Here is a 16,558-nt window from a genome sequence, read left to right as displayed (position 1 = left end):
TGGACTCTTTCATTGCCTTTAATTGAATTGTCATATCATGTTTTAATTCTCTTTTATCAATCTACTCTTACTTGTGTTAATCTATCCTTACATGCCTTATTTGACTTTTTTAACACTTATTCTATCTCTTACTTGTTGTTTTGCTCTTATATGCCTAGTTGAAGTTATTTCCTTCAATAGAGCTTATGACTCAGTTCCACCAATTTTGGGAAGAGTGTTGTTGAGATCTTTTTTATGGAAGTTTACATGAGTTTATAAGTATTGCTTTAGTATTTCTGTTGATTATATCTGTCAAGTAATTATTGAATTTTAGGGTTACCTAGTCTTAGAGACTAGGTGCCATTACGACATCCTAAAGTGGAAAATTGAGATTGTAACAAGTTGGCATCAGAACTTTAGGTTCATAGGTGTTACGAGTCATAAGCAGGTTTTGTATTATCTTGCGGATCGGTATGGAGACATCTATACTTATCTTTGAGAGGCTACACAAATGTTAAGAAAACTCCACTTCTTTGATTCATTATCGTGCGAATTGGTTGACATCAAAATATAAATCTTTAACTTTCTATTCTTTCACGAATGGTGAGGACACGCAATGCTGGATCAGATGATCAGACAGTCGCGCCCCAGCTAGAGCCGTGAGAGAATGGGTAGAGGTAGAGGAGGGGCACGTGGTGCAGATAGAGTACCTTACCAAGCTCCGACAGAGTAGCCGCCAGTAGCTCCAGTTGGGGGTCAGGCACCCAAGGTGCCTATTGTCATCCCTGCACTTCAGGAGATCCTAGCACACTTCTTGAGCATGTTCGGTACTCTAGCTCGGGCAGGGTTGATTCTACTTACTCTAGATACATCTCAAGCTAGGGGAGGAGCTTAGACTCCTGCGGCTCGTACTCTAAATCAGTGGGTCCATGATGATCAGGTCCTAGAGGTTATGCTAGTGAAGCCTCTTGTTCCGATTTAGCCCGAGGTTAGGGCAGTAGCATCTGATAAGGAGAAGCTTAGACTTGAGAGGTTCAAGAAGTATCAGCCTCCTACTTTTAGTGGTCAGGTGCATAAGGTTTTCTAGAGAAGTGCCATCATACTCTCCACATCATGCGTATTGGGAGGCGAACGAAGTTGCTTTTACTACCTTCCAACTGTCAGGAGCAATGTATCAGCAGCGGTAGGCTTACGTGAAGCGAAGCCCAGCCGATGCAACTTCACTTACATGGACTTAGTTCTCAGAGATGTTCTTGAGAGACTTTGTTCCCCAAAGCCTTCGGGATGTATGGCGCGCGAAGTTTGAGCAGCTACGCCAAGCTACTATGACGCTGCTAGAGTATGCTATCAGATTCAGTGATTTGTCCATACATTCACCTGCCTTGGTACCTATATTCAGAAAGCGAGTCTGCCGATTAATCGAGGGCTCAACTATGGTATTAGATTCAGCATGGCTCTAGAGTTGGAGATAGATACCCCATATCAGTAGGTGGTAGAGATCGCACGGAGGTTGGAGGTTATGCAGGGCCGTGAGAGAGAGGATAGGGAAGCCAAAATGCCTCGAAGTAATAGAGGGTTTTGTAGTGGCCACGCAACAGCTACAACCCATCATGGTAGAGGCTATGTGAACCATCCAATTCATTCAGCACTTCCAGCTTCTATTGGTGCTCTAGCTATCGCGAGGCCTCAAGTTGCACAATTTGCTCAACCACTCTCTAGTGCACCTCTTACACAGGATGACTTTAGCGTAAGTCCAACTGACCAAGCCTGAGCCAGTCCCAGAAGCCATGCCTACCGAGAGATTTCTATGAGTATAGTGATACCCAACATATGGTAAGGGGATGCCCTAGACTCAGGAAGAGTGCACCACTATAGACTACTCAGGCTCTACGGATTCAACCAGGTCCACAGACATCACAGTGCATGGTTGATGCTCCAGTTGCTGCTCCATCCGCACAGCCAGCTAGGGGTGGGGGACAAGTGGGTAGAGGCCGCCCTAGAAGTGGAGGTCAGGCTAGATTATATGCTTTTTTGGGTAAAGCGGAGGCAGTTGCTTCAGATGCAGTCATTGCAGGTATGGTTTTGGTTTGTCATAGAGATGCATCAGTCTTATTTGATCCTGGATCCACTTATTCATATGTGTCATCTTACTTTGCTTTGTATCTGGATATATCTCATGATTCTTTGAGTTCTCCTGTTTATGTGTTCATGCCTATGGGAGATTTATTATTATAGAGCGTCTGTACCGGTCATGTTTAGTTTTATTGGTTGTTTTGAGACCAATGATCTATTGTTTCTCAATATGGTATACTTTGATGTTATCTTGGGCATGGATTGGTTGTCGCCCTATCATGCTATTATGAATTGTCATGCCAAGATTGTGACGCTGGCTATACCAGGTTTTCCGCGGTTACAGTGGAAGGGCACATTAGATTATGTTCCTAGCAGGGTTGTGTTAGTGTTGGTACTCCTACCGTTGAGTCAGTTATGGTAGCGAGAGACTTCCCAGATCTATTTCCAGTAAACCTTCTAGGCATGCCGCACGATAGGGACATCGATTTTGGTATTAACTTGTTGTCGGGCACTCAGCCCATTTTATTCCACCATATCATATGGCCATAGTAGAGTTGAAGGAGTTAAAGGAGAAGTTGCAAGAGTTTCTTGATAAGTATTTCATTTGGCCTAGTGTGTAGCCTTGGGGTTCTCCGGTAATGTTTGGGAAGAAGAATATCACGCCTCGAACCTGCGTGGCGAGACTGGCACCCGGTGCGTCATCTATCCTTGCGTATCAACTTGTGAATAAGGGACTCTGAACATATAATGTCATTTTTTTGCCATGGGGCCACATATTGCAAGATAATTTGCGAAACCAAATATAAAACCGAACGTAAACTACCACTGGCTAAACATCAATATAAAGCTAGGCCGGCAAGGCCGTCATAACAACTATAGTTGAAAAATGAACTATGGCCCAACATACAACACTAACTGACAGGTTATGTCTACAAGCCTCTACTGATGGATGTACTGTGATCGGAACAGGGCTCCGACCTACCCATAACCTTGTAGACATGTAATTTTTGACCCTCCCCAAGATACTCATTTTAGCTTTTAGATATTTAGTTTAAACCTAATATCGCTATTTTAGCTAGTTTTAACTATTTTATTTTATTTTAAGAACAAAAATTGAAAATTACAAAAATAGTTCCATATTTCTCTACTTAATTCACGTATTAGATATTTTAGAAGGATATATTACTTTTATCCTATTTTTATTCTAATATAATCCTTGAAAATACCAAAATAGTTTCAACTTTAATTTTTAGTTTTTATTTTTAATTTTAATAATTTATAAAAATCAATTAAAAGTTTTTATAGTTTTATTGGTATTTAAATTGAATTTTTAACCTTTTCTTAGCCCAATTTTGTAGAATTTTTTTAGCCCAACTAAATTCTTGCAAGAGGCCCAAGTTAGACAACACCCTAAACCCATAAAACCCTAAGTCTTCATCTTCTCCAATGAACCAAGACAAGACCTAAAACCTAAGCACACTCCACAACCCAGCGAAAAACCCATCTCCTTAATGCCATCTCCCCGCGAAAAGCCAGTCGCCGCCGCTATCATCTCCACCAGACCTCCTCATCTCCAAAGAGCTGCTCACCATCCCACCTCATCTTCTTCTTCACGCCATCAAACCAACAGCCGTATGATCTCTTCTAAAAACCAAACAGTGGAATCTTAGAGAAGAATGGCTAGCTCCCTTGCTCTCTGCGTCCTCTCCGCTGTCCGCCAGAGTTGACCACCAACGACAGCTACTATTACTGTTGCGACGGGGTGTGAACTAAAAATCCCTAGCCTTGGACTTCAAATTCGAAATACAAAAACAAAAAAATTTATTTTTAGTTTTTGTTGCGATTTTCCGTCATGGAATTTCATTGAAGCACCGTGGAGATTCTGATGATTAGTTCGTTGTTCGAGGTTCGTGGCCTGCTGTTCCCATCCATATTTGAGTCAACGAGGTGCTATTTGAGATCTCTGATTTTCTATGTTTTGTTCGACTATCGATTTTGGAATTCATAAATTTCATTCTACAGATTAAGGTCCATTCCTATCCACTGAAACCAATGTCAGGAGCGACTCTGAGTTATTTCCTTTTGAACACAATTTTGTTACTTTCTAACTGAAACCTCTTTTGAGCTTCACATCTCTTTTATTTATTTAAGAGTGTTTAGTGATGTGTAAAAAGGGGTGTGACAAACCTATATACATATATACACAAAATGTATACAGAACTCTAAACCCGACAACTCCAAAGGACGTGGAGCTTACTGATAAAGCTGAACTCGTACAATACCTACTAAGGAGGTCTACCCGTCTGTCTGTTTAAACTTGCATACATGAAATGCAGCGTCCCCAAGAAAAAAGTCAATATAAAATAATGTACCGAGTATGCGAGGCAATAATATAACTAAAAGCTGAAACTGAATTGATAATATAATAACTGAAAGTAACTGAAGTCAAAGATAATCTAAAGATATGCTTACGTGCTGATACTGACTCAACTCTCTCAATATAGTAAGTAAAATAGTTTTCCAACCCTATAAGGCTCGGTATATGTGTATAACTGCTCTGTCGTAGTAGGCTCGCTCATAGGCACTCGGCCATACTAGGCTCTGTATCTCGGCCAACTAGGCTCACTCATAGGCTCTCGGCCATAGTAGGCTCGGTATATAACTTACCATCTGCTCAGAGGTTGCCCAATAGGGGCCTGCCCATCGATTATAGCTCGATTGTAATGAAAATACTGTAATACTATATATATATAGACTCCCTACTCTATTGCCTGGAATAAGACAATACTCCAATGAATATGAAGTCCCGATAAGGGAGAATACTGTAACTTATGAGACTAGGAAATATACATAAATTTAGGGGTATGAATTTCTCGTTATACCTCGTTATCAAACTCGTATAATTACGAGATCATGCCAAAATGAAGGAAGGGCTTAGCCTTAACATACCTGGAGTAGGAAAAAATCTGTATGATATTCTTGAGAAGGATTGCACCGTACTCCGTTAGAGTTGCAAAGTCCTGTTGTTATTACGCAGTGCAATTTCATATGAATTGCTTTACAAATCTAAGACTACCGTCACTATAGTAACATGAGGTCTCATATGAACTTCAAAAATTCCCTCACTTTCATTCCTTGTTTTTCCTTTCTGTATAATTCCTTGCCAAAAAATGAATTTGATATCTTTTGAAGATAAGTTATAGATGACTAGAATAATTTCACTTCTTACGTTTATTTGCCTTAAGATTGTTGCCCATGTGCCTACTAAGTAGTTTGTCTAACGGCAAGAGTTATTTAAGTGTTACTCTATTTTCTGCAACGTGGGGGGGATGGGGAGGGGAACTTGTCCCCACCTACAATTATCCACAAATTATTAATTCCATGGTTAATATCCCATTAAACCTATAATTAACCAATTACACACATAATTAAAAATTATCTTAAATTACTTAAAATACTACTTATTTTTAATACACATTATACATCATACTATCATGGTCAGATGGTACCTTGTATGGTACTAGTCCATAAATATCGGGTATTATCGCTTGGACCGTATTTTATCCCAAATCGACAATCTTCAACGAAACTCATTTTCTTTGATTCGTTTACCCTTTATCTTTCGCAACACTTACTTATTGCTTGATATAAATAGCATAAATGCTTATAATCTCAAGAAAATCTCATCCTCGAGCCTACATCAATTAACTAAATATGAAACTTTAATGTACGAAAAATGCGAGATGTAACAAAGAAGGATAGTTCTATGCGCATGCTTATAGTTGTATTCCAGCTATATCTTGATTCATTTCTAATTGTGTTTATTAACGTCATCTTGGTGTACTTCCATAGTCGGGAGGATCATGCGCAGCATCTGAGGATCGTGCTCCAGACCTTGAGGGAGAAGAAGATGTATGCAAAATTCTCTAAGTGTAAATTCTGGCTTGATTTAGTGAAATTTTTGAGTCATGTTTTGTCGAGTGAGAGGATCAAAGTAGATATGAAGAAGATTGAAGTAGTTCAGACTTGGCCCAGATCGTCTTCAGCTACTGAGATTTGGAGTTTCCTTGGTTTGGCCGGGTATTATTGCCGTTTCATAAAGGGTTTCTCATCCATTGCTGCACCTATGACCAGATTGACCCAGAAGGGTACTCCATTCAGATGGTCCGAGGAGTGTGAGGTGATCTTTTAAAATCTCAAGGCTACTTTGACTATAGGCCCAGTGTTGGTGTTGCCTACGAGTTCGGGGTCCTACACTGTGTACTATGATGCATCACGTGTTGGCCTTGGCGTGGTGTTGATGCAAGACATTAGGGTGATTGCCTACATGTCTAGGTAGTTGAAGGTCCATGAGAATAATTATCCGATCCACGGCATTGAATTGGCAATTATTTTTCATGTATTGAAGATTTCGTGGAACTATTTGTACGGTGTCCCATGTGATGTCTATACCGACCACCGTAGTCTACATAATTTGTTCAAGCAGAAAGATCTTAATTTGCGGCAGCGGAGGTTGTTAGAGTTTCTTAGAGACTATGATATCACTATTTTATATCATCCCGAAAAGGTCAATATGGTGGCCGATTCCTTCAATCCAAAGGCGGAGATTATGGTTAGTTTGGCATATCTACCGACAGCAGAGAGGCCACTAGCCATAGATGTCAGGCCTTGGCCAATCACACTGTTAGGATTGGATGTTTTGGAGACCAACTAGGTTCTTGCTTGCGTGGTTTCTCGGTCTTCCTTATATGACCGCATCAGAGAGAGTCAGTATGATGACCCCCGTTAGCTTGTCCTTAAGGACACAGTTCACCACGACAATGCCAAGGAGGTTTCTATCAGAGATGATGGTGTGTTTTGAATGCAGGGCCGATTGTATGTGCCCAATGTGGATGGGCTGCGTTAGGTGATCCTTTAGGAGGCCCATAGTTCGCGGTACTCCATTCAACCGGGTTCCGCTAAGATGTATCGGGATTTGAGGTAACATTATTAGTTGAGGAGAATGAAGAAAGACATAGTGGAGTATGTAGCTCAGTTCCCTAATTTTCAGAAAGTGAAGTATGAGCATCAGAGGCCGGGAAGTTTTCTTTAGAGACTTGAGATTCCCGAGTGGAAGTGGGAGCGTGTTACTATGGACTTTGTGGTTGGGCTCCCATAGGCTTAGAATAAATTTGATGCAGTATGGGTGATTGTATATAGGTTGACCAAGTCAGCTCATTTAATTTTAGTGGTGACTACCTATTCTTCATAGTAGTTGGCTCAAATCTATATCTAAACGATTATCCGACTTCATGGCGTGCCTATATCCATTATCTTTTATCGGGGCACAAAGTTTATATTGCACTTCTGGAGGGCCGTACGGTATGAGTTAGGCACACAGATTGAGTTAAGTACAACATTTCATCTCCAGAAAAACGGGCAGTCCGAGCGCACCATTTAGATATTGGAGGATATGCTTCGTGCCTATGTTTTGGATTTTGAGGGTTCTTGGGATCCGTTCTTGCCACTTGCAGAGTTTTCCTACAATAATAACTACCAATTGAGTATTCGGATGGCTCCTTTTGAGGCCCTATATGGGAGACGGTGTTGTTCTCTAGTTGGTTGGTTTGAGACGGGAAAAGATAAGTTATTGGTCACATATTTGGTTAGAGATGACTTGGAAAAACTCAAGTTGATTCAGGATTGGCTATGTACAGCCTAGTCTAGACAGAAGAGTTATGCTGATCGGAAGGTTCGTGATGTAGCATTTATGGTTGGAGAGCAGGTTTTGCTTTGGGTTCTACCCATGAAGGTGTGATGAGGTTTGGGAAGAAGGGCAAGTTGAGCCCTAGGTATATCAGACTTTGTGAGATCCTTGAGAGGGTTGGTGAGGTGGCCTATAAGATTGCATTGCCACCTAGCTTATCTGTTGGTGTTCCATGATTCTATGCTCTGGAATTTATTATGGTGATTTGTCCCATGTATTTGATTTCAGCTCAGTCTAACTAGATAAGGATTTGACTTATGTTGAGGAGTCAGTGGCTATCTTGGACTGACAGGTTTAGAAGTTGAGATCAAACAACATTGCTTCGATGAAGGTTCAATGGAGGGGTCATCCAGTCGAGGAGGTAATCTGGAGACCGATCACATTATGCGGAGTCGTTATGCTCATTTTTTCCTCACTTAAGGTATGTCTTATGCACATTCGCGGATGAACGTTTGTTTTAAGAAGGAGAGAAAGTAACGACCCGACCGATCATTTTATGTAATTGCACCTCGTTTTCCTTTTGATGCTTCATACATGTGTGTTATGACCTTCAGGTTTTTTCGTTCTGGGAAGATTTTTGGTTGATTTAGACCATGTGGTTCTTGACTTAAAAGCTTAAGTTAGGAATGTTTACCAAACTTTGACTTTTGTGAGAACGGCCCTAGAACAATGTTTTGATAGCTCAAATAGCTTTGTATTGTGATTTTGAACTTGGGCATATACCATAGTCGAATTCAGAAGTCTGTAGGTTGATTTGTGTTGTTTTGCCGAAAATTGGCAATTTGAGGTTCAAAAGATTAACCATAGGTTGACTTTTGGCTATTGGGTCCATAATTTGATTTTGGGTGTTGTAATAGGTATGTTATTCTATTTAGAACTTGTATGAAAATTTTGGTATCATTTGGAGTTGAATTGATAGGATTCAGATGCTTAGTTGCAATTCTAGAAGTTCTTGGCATTTTCTTTGAAATTCATGCGTTTTGGTGTCCAATTCGTAGTTCTACAGTTATTGTTGTGTTTGGATCACATGAGGGAGTTCGTATGATATTTTTAGACTTTTGTGGATATTTGGTTTGGAGCCCCGAGGGCTCAGATGTTCAGACATGTCTTAGAATGTTTTGGATAGTAAGATAGAATCTGGTGTGCTGGTGCCTCTGGCGTCGCATTTGCTAACACCAGGGTCACAGTTACGACATTAGCAGGGATCAGAGGTATCTCAATTGCGATCCCTGGGTTGCGTTTGCGATGTTGACTTGGGGATGGGCTTCATATTTCCGAAAACTTTGTCTCTTTTGCGAGGGGAACAGGATTCGCATTTGGAAACCTATCTTCACATTTGCGAAAAATTCCCTAAGCCTGTTAGTTCAACAATTGTGAGCTTTTCTTCACAATTTCAAACCAATTTCGTTTCTCATCAAATTTTATAGACAAGTTATAAATGTGATATTGGACCTATATCGGGTTCCGGAACCAAAATACGGACCCGATATTCAAATAGCCAAACAAATTCTGTTTAACATAAAAGCTTTTCGGAAACATGCCCGAACTGCACACGCAAATCAAGAAGGGTAAAATGGAATTTTTTTAGTCTTAAAAGCAGAGAGTTTAGTTCTAAAACACAGATGACCTTTCGGGTCATCACATTCTCCACGTCTAAAATAACCATTCGTCCTCGAACAGGCATAGAAAAGTACATGAGCTGGTGAAAAGGTTGGGATATCTACTACGCATATCAGACTCGGACTCCCAGGTAGCTACCTCAACGGGCTAACCTCTCCAATTCACTCGAGCTGAAGGATAACTCTTCGATCTCAACTGACGAATCTTCCAGCCTAGAATAGCTACCAGCTCCTCCTCATATCCTTGTCCAGCTGGACAGTACTGAAGTCTAACATGTAGGATGGATCGTTGTGATACTTCCGAAGCATGGACACATGGAATACTGGATGGACCGCTGATAAACCAAGTGGCAACGCAAGTCTGTAAGCCACCTATCACACTCGCTCAAGAATCTCAAAAGGCCCGATGAATCTGGGGCTCAACTTGCCCTTCTTTCCAAACCTCATTACACCCTTCATGGGTGACACATGGAGCAACACTCTCTCTCCGACCATGAATGCAACATCACGGACCTTACGGTCGGCATAACTCTTCTTCCTGGACTGAGCTGAGCGAAGTCTATCCTGAATGATCTTGACTTATTCCAAGGCATCCTGTATCAAATCTGTACCCAATAATCGAGCCTTCCTTGGCTCAAACCATCCAACCGGTGATCGATACCGTCCACCATATAATGCCTCGTATTGAGCCATCTAGATGATCGACTGATAGCTGTCGTTGGAAGCGAACTCTGCAAGTGGCAAGAATTAATCCCATGAACCTCTAAAGTCAATAACACATACACGGAGCATATCCTCCAATATTTGAGTAGTGCGCTCGGACTGCCCGTCCGTCTGAGGATGAAATGATGTGCTCAGCTCAACCTGCATGCCCAACTCACATTGCACTACCCTCCAGAAATACGAGGTAACCTACACACCTCGATCACAAATGATAGACACGGGCACACCGTGAATACGAACGATCTTGCGGATATAAATCTTTGCTAACCGCTCTGAAGAATAGGTAACTACCACATGGATGAAATGTGCTAACTTGGTCAGTCTATCCACAATAACCCAAACTTCATCGAACTTCTTCTGAGTCTATGGGAGTCCAACAATGAAATCCATAGTGATACGCTCCCACTTCCACTCAGGAATTTGTATCTTCTGAAGCAAACCACCAGGTCTCTAATGCTCATACTTTACTTGCTGACAAATTAGACACCGAGCCACATGTGCTAATATATCTTTCTTCATTATCCTCCACCAATAATGCTGCCGCAAGTCCTGATACATCTTGGCGGCGCCCAGATGAATAGAATACCGGGAACTGTGGGTCTACTCTAGAACCAACTCACGAAGTCCATCCACATTAGGCACACAAACACGACCCTGCATTCTCAAAACTCCATCATCTCCAACCAGAACTTGCTTGGCATCACCGTGCCACAGTGTATCCCTAAGGAAAAGCAAATGAGGGTCATCATACTATCGCTCTTTGATGCGCTTAAATAATGAAGACCGAGCGACCGTACAGGCTAGAGCACGACTGGGCTCAGAAACATCCAACCTCACGAACTGATTGGCCAAGGCCTGAATATCTAATGCAAACGGTCTCTCACCGATTAGGATGTATGCAAGGCTGCCCATACTCACCGACTTCCTACTCAAAGCATCGGTTACCACATTGGCCTTCCCGGAATGAGACAAGATAGTGATATCATAGTCTTTCAATAGTTCTAACCACCTCCTCTACCTCAAATTGAGCTCCTTTTACTTGAACAAATACTGCAAACTCCGATGATCCTTAAACACCTCACACGAAACGCCATAAAGATAGTGCCTCCAAATCTTCAGCGCATGAACAATGGCTGCAAGCTCTAAGTCATGACCATGGTAGTTCTTCTCATGAACCTTCAGCTGTCGTGAAGCACATGCAATTACCTTGCCACCCTTCATCAATATCGCACCAAGCCTAATACAAGATGCGTCACAAAAAACTGTATAAGGACCTGAACCTGTGGGCAACACCAACACCAACGCCGTAGTCAAAGCAGTCTTGAGCTTTTGAAGCTCGCCTCACACTCTGAATGGGGCGCCCTTCTGGGTCAACCTGGTCAATAAAGCTGCTATAGATGAGAACTCCTCTATAAACTGGTGGTAATAACCCACCAATCCCAAGAAACTCTGGATCTCTGTAGTTGATGTGGGTCTAGGCCAGTTCTTGACAGCCTCAATCTTCTTAGGATCGACCTGAATACCCTTTACTGATACAATATGCCTCAAGAAGGCGACTGAGCTCAACCAAAACTCGCATTTTGAAAACTTAGCATATAACTGTTGTCTCTCAGAGTCTAGAGAACGATCCAAAAATGTTGCTCATGCTCTTCTCAACTGAGGGAGTAGATCAAGATGTCTTCAATAAACACAATCACAAGGAATCCAGATATAGCTTGAACACCCGGTTCATCAAATCCATAAATGTTGTTGGGGCATTTGTCAGCCCAATGACATCACTAGAAACTCATAATGTTCATACCGAGTCAGAAAAGATGTCTTAGGGACATCAGATGCCATAATCCTCAACTGATTGTAGCCAGACCTCAAATAAATCTTTGAAAATACCTTGGCACCTTGAAGTTGATCAAATAAGTCATCAATCCTTGGCAATGAATACTTGTTCTTGATGGTGACTTTGTTCAACTAGCGATAATCTATGCACATTCTCATCGATCCATCCTTTTTCTTCACAAACAACACGGGCGCATCCCAGGGCGAGACACTAGGTCTAATGAAGCCCTTATCAAGCAAGTCTTGCAACTGCTCCTTCAATTCTTTTAACTCTTGCGGGGCCATACGGTATGGCAGAATAGAAATGGGCTGAGTGCTCGGAGCCAAATCAATACAGAAGTCGATATCTCTGTCGAGTGGCATCCTCGGTAGGTCTGCAGGAAACACCTCTGGGAACTCATGAATAACTAGCACAAAATCTATAGAAGGAACCTCCACACTGGAATCGCGGACACAAGCCAAATAAGCTAGACACCCCTTCTCGACCATATGCCAAGCCTTCACATAAGAGATAACCTTGCTGGTAGAATGGCCTGGAGTCCCTCTTCACTCCAATTGAGAAAACCCTAGAAAGGCTAAGGTCTCTGTCTTGGCATGACAGTCCAATATAAAATGATAAAATGACAGCCAATCTATCCCCAAAATGACATTAAAATCGACTATATCGAGAAGTAAGAGATCTACACGAGTCTCAAGACTCCCAATGGTAACAACACACGAATAATAAACGCGATCTACAACAATAGCATCTCCCACAAGGGTGGACACATACATGGGAGTACTCAAAGAATCACGAGGCACAACCAAATATGAAGCAAAATAGGATGACACGTAGGATTAAGTAGAACCCGAATCAAATAGAGCTGAGGCATCTCTACTACAAATTGAAACCATACCTATGATAACTGCGTCAGATGACTCAGCCTCAAGCCTGGCTGGAAAAGCATAGCATCGAGGATGGTCCCCACCAACCTGAACCATATCTCTAGGACGGCCTCCTGTTGGCTGGCCTCCACCTCTAGTGGCATGACCTCTACCTCTAGCTCCCTGACCCCTACCTCTAGCTGACTGAGCGGGTGGTGATGCAACTAGTGTCGGAATCATGGCATGAGAACTCTAATGTGGAGTACCTCCAAATAATCTCGGACAGGTCCTCTTGATATGCCCAAAACAACCCACTCAAAACATCCATCCTGGTGCTATGACTGCTGAAACTTAGACTGACCCGGACGGGTCGAATAGCCACGGTAATAACTTTGAATAGGAGGTGCACTGATAGGAGCTAGCGGTGTATTGTAGGCTGGCTGCCCAGAATGAAGCTCAAAAGGGCCAGGTCTCCTTGAAGCACTATGGGATGCCTGAAGCGCTGAATGATATGGCCTGGGACGTTGGCCCCTACCAAAAGTAACCCTACCTCCAGACGAGGCACCATAAAACCACCTAAATAACAAGGTCTCTGGTCAGATCCCTGACCACTCCCTTAAGCTAGAACCATCTTGACTTGCCTGGCAATATTGGCAGTCGTCTGAAAAGAAATCCCACTCCCAGTCTCCTTAACCATTTGCAATCTAATAAGCTGAGCAAGTCCCTCAATAAACCTCCTCACCCTCTCTCTCTCTCTCTCTCTCTCTCGGTAGGAAGCAAAAGAATAACATGATGGTCCAGATCCATAAATCGAGTCTCGTACTGAGTGACAGTCATAGAACCTTGCTGTAGATGCTCGAGCTGCCTTCGATAGTCCTCTCTCTGAGAGATAGGAAGGAACAACAACAACCTAGTGAAATCTCACTAATGGAGTCTGGGGAGGGTAGTATGTACGCAAGCCTTACCCCTACCGGAAGGGATGAGAGGCTGTTTTCGAAAGACCCTCGGCTCAAGAAGACATAAAGACAAGAGGGGACAATATCAGTATCATCACAGAAATTATAAGAAAATATAAGAAAAATGGAAACAATATAAAATCCAGAAGAAAGCTACAAAACAAAAGCGATAACTAGTAAATAGGTCCCGCACTAAGAATAAATAGAAAGACACGACATTCCTACCCGTTACCTAGACAAAACACTACAAAACTACTCTAGCAACGAAATGAACTAATGTAAGACCCAACTACCTCCTAACTTACAGCCCTAATACTCGACCTCCACATCTTCCTATCAAGTGTCATGTCCTCGAAAATCTGAAGCCTCGTCATGTCCTGCTTGATCACCTCTCCCCAATACTTCTTAGGCCTCCCTCTATCTCTTCTCATGCCCTCCACAACTAACCACTCACACCCCCTTACCGGAGCATCTGGGATTCTCCTTTATATATGCCTGAACCATCTGAGCCTCACTTCCCGCATCTTGTCATCAATAGGAGCCACGTGTACCTTCCCCTGAATATCATCATTCCTAATCTTGTCCATCCTAGTATGCCCGCAAATCCACCTCAACATCCTCATTTCAGCTACTTTCATCTTCTGGATATGTGAGTTCTTAATAGGACAACACTCAGCCCCGAACATCATGGCCAGTCTAACTACCGCTTTATAAAGCTTACCTTTGAGTATCGGTTGCACTCGCTTGTCACACAGGACTTCAGATGCTAACCTCCACAATATCCATCCTACCCCAATACGGTGTATAACATCTTTGCCGATCTCCCCCCCCCCCCCCGGATAACCGACCTAAGGTACTTGAAGCTGCATCTACTTGGGATGACCTGTAAGTCAAGCCTCACATCCACTTCCATTTCTACCGGCTCAGCGCTGAACTTATACTCCATGTATTCCGTCTTCGTCCTGCTCAACTTGAAACCCTTAGACTCAAGAGCATGTCTCTAAACCTTCAGCCTCTCGTTAACACCGGTACACGACTCATCAATCAGAACTATGTCATCGGCGAATAGCATGGACCATGTCACCTCCCCTTGAATATGGTGTGTTAGCGCGTCCATCACCAGGGCGAATAAGAACGGACTAAGCGCAGAGCTTTGGTGTAACCCCAAAAATAACCAGAAAATGCTGAGAATCACCTCCTACTATCCTTACCCGAGTCTTAGCCCCATCATACTTATCTTTAATCACCATAATGTAGGGAACCAATACACCTTTTACCTCTAAGCATCTCCAAAGAACTTCCCTAGGAACCTTGTCATATGCTTTCTCTAAGTCAACGAGTGATAGGAAAGAACTTCTCAAGAAAATAGCTTAGAGAACTGGTCCCAAATGAGAGCAGGCGATCTAGCTGGTCTGGTCAACATATCATTCCTCCACCACTTCTTTGCGGAACCCGACAAATAAAATGCAGCAAAGTCGATCCCATTGGTCTCCACTATCCCCATGTTTCGCAACACCTCATGACAACTGTCCAGATAGTCCTGGTGATCTTTTGAAGATGCACCGCTATAGTGAAATGGGAAAAGCTTGGTAAACCTATCCAATCTCCACAAACAAACATAGCTGATCCATCACCAGTCTATGCTGCAACACCTGGCTGAACTACCCTAGCGGGCTGAGCTGTTGGAGTCTGAAACTAGGAAGCCATCTGCTCCAGAGTGTGAGTAGCGGGAGTCCGTGCTCCTCCCCAGTCTGAAAGACGGCTGGTGTTATAGGAAAGGTGCCAGTTTGTGCCACACTCTCTATGAGGCCCTCTAGACGGACCAAAGCATCCCGAAGTACCGGGGTGGCGATAAACCCCTCTGGGACCTGAGCTGGTCCTATTGGAACGGTCTGGGCCGGAGCCTCATCGTCAAACTCCTTCTAAGGCTCTAGCGCTGGTGCTGCTACTCGAGCTCTGGGCTGAGCCCCGTCCCTGCCTCGGCCTCTAGCATGGCCTCGACCTCATCCTCTGCCCCTCGTAGGAGCTACCACTGGGGGCTCTGGTTGCTGCTCGGCTGAAGATGCGGTGCATGTTCTCTCCATCTGCGAGAGAATAGAATAGAAGGATTCAATCAGCAATGATATAATAAAAATCACACGACAGAGAAGAATAGAAGTGAAACTGTTCCTAACTTCATAGCCTCTAGAAGATAAGTACAGACGTCTCCGTACCGATCCTACAGACTCTACTAAGTTTGCTCGTGACTCGTGAGACCTATGTAACCTAGTGCTCTGATACCAACTTGTCGCGACCCGGAATTCCCACTGTGGGGGCCGTGATGGCGCCTAACATTTTACTTGCTAAGTAAACCAACGTTAGAATAATTTATCCATTGTTAACAATTGAATTAAATAATGAGAGATAACTGGAATAACTAAAATATCAACGCGGAAGATAAAACTACCAAACGTCTATTATAATTCCCTGAACCTAGTGTCACAAGTGCACGAGCTTCTAAAGTAATACACATAAAGGTTTGAAATAAGTACAAAGTTGTCTGAATGAAGTTATACAGCTAAAAAGAAAATAGGATGGGGACTCCAGGAGCTGGGGATGTTGTACAGCCATACCTCAAATCTCCGCCGATGTCCAATCCGGCCACTCTAATAACCGCCGCTGGGATCGACTCCAAAATCTGCATAGTGTGTAGAGAGTAGTATCAGTACAACTGATCTCATGTACTGGTAAGTGCCGATCCTAACCTCGACGAAGTAGTGACGAGG

This window comes from Nicotiana sylvestris, chromosome 4, assembly GCF_000393655.2.
Source record: "Nicotiana sylvestris chromosome 4, ASM39365v2, whole genome shotgun sequence".
In the NCBI taxonomy this organism is placed as follows: Eukaryota; Viridiplantae; Streptophyta; class Magnoliopsida; order Solanales; family Solanaceae; genus Nicotiana; species Nicotiana sylvestris.
This window is presented reverse-complemented; position numbering follows the sequence as displayed.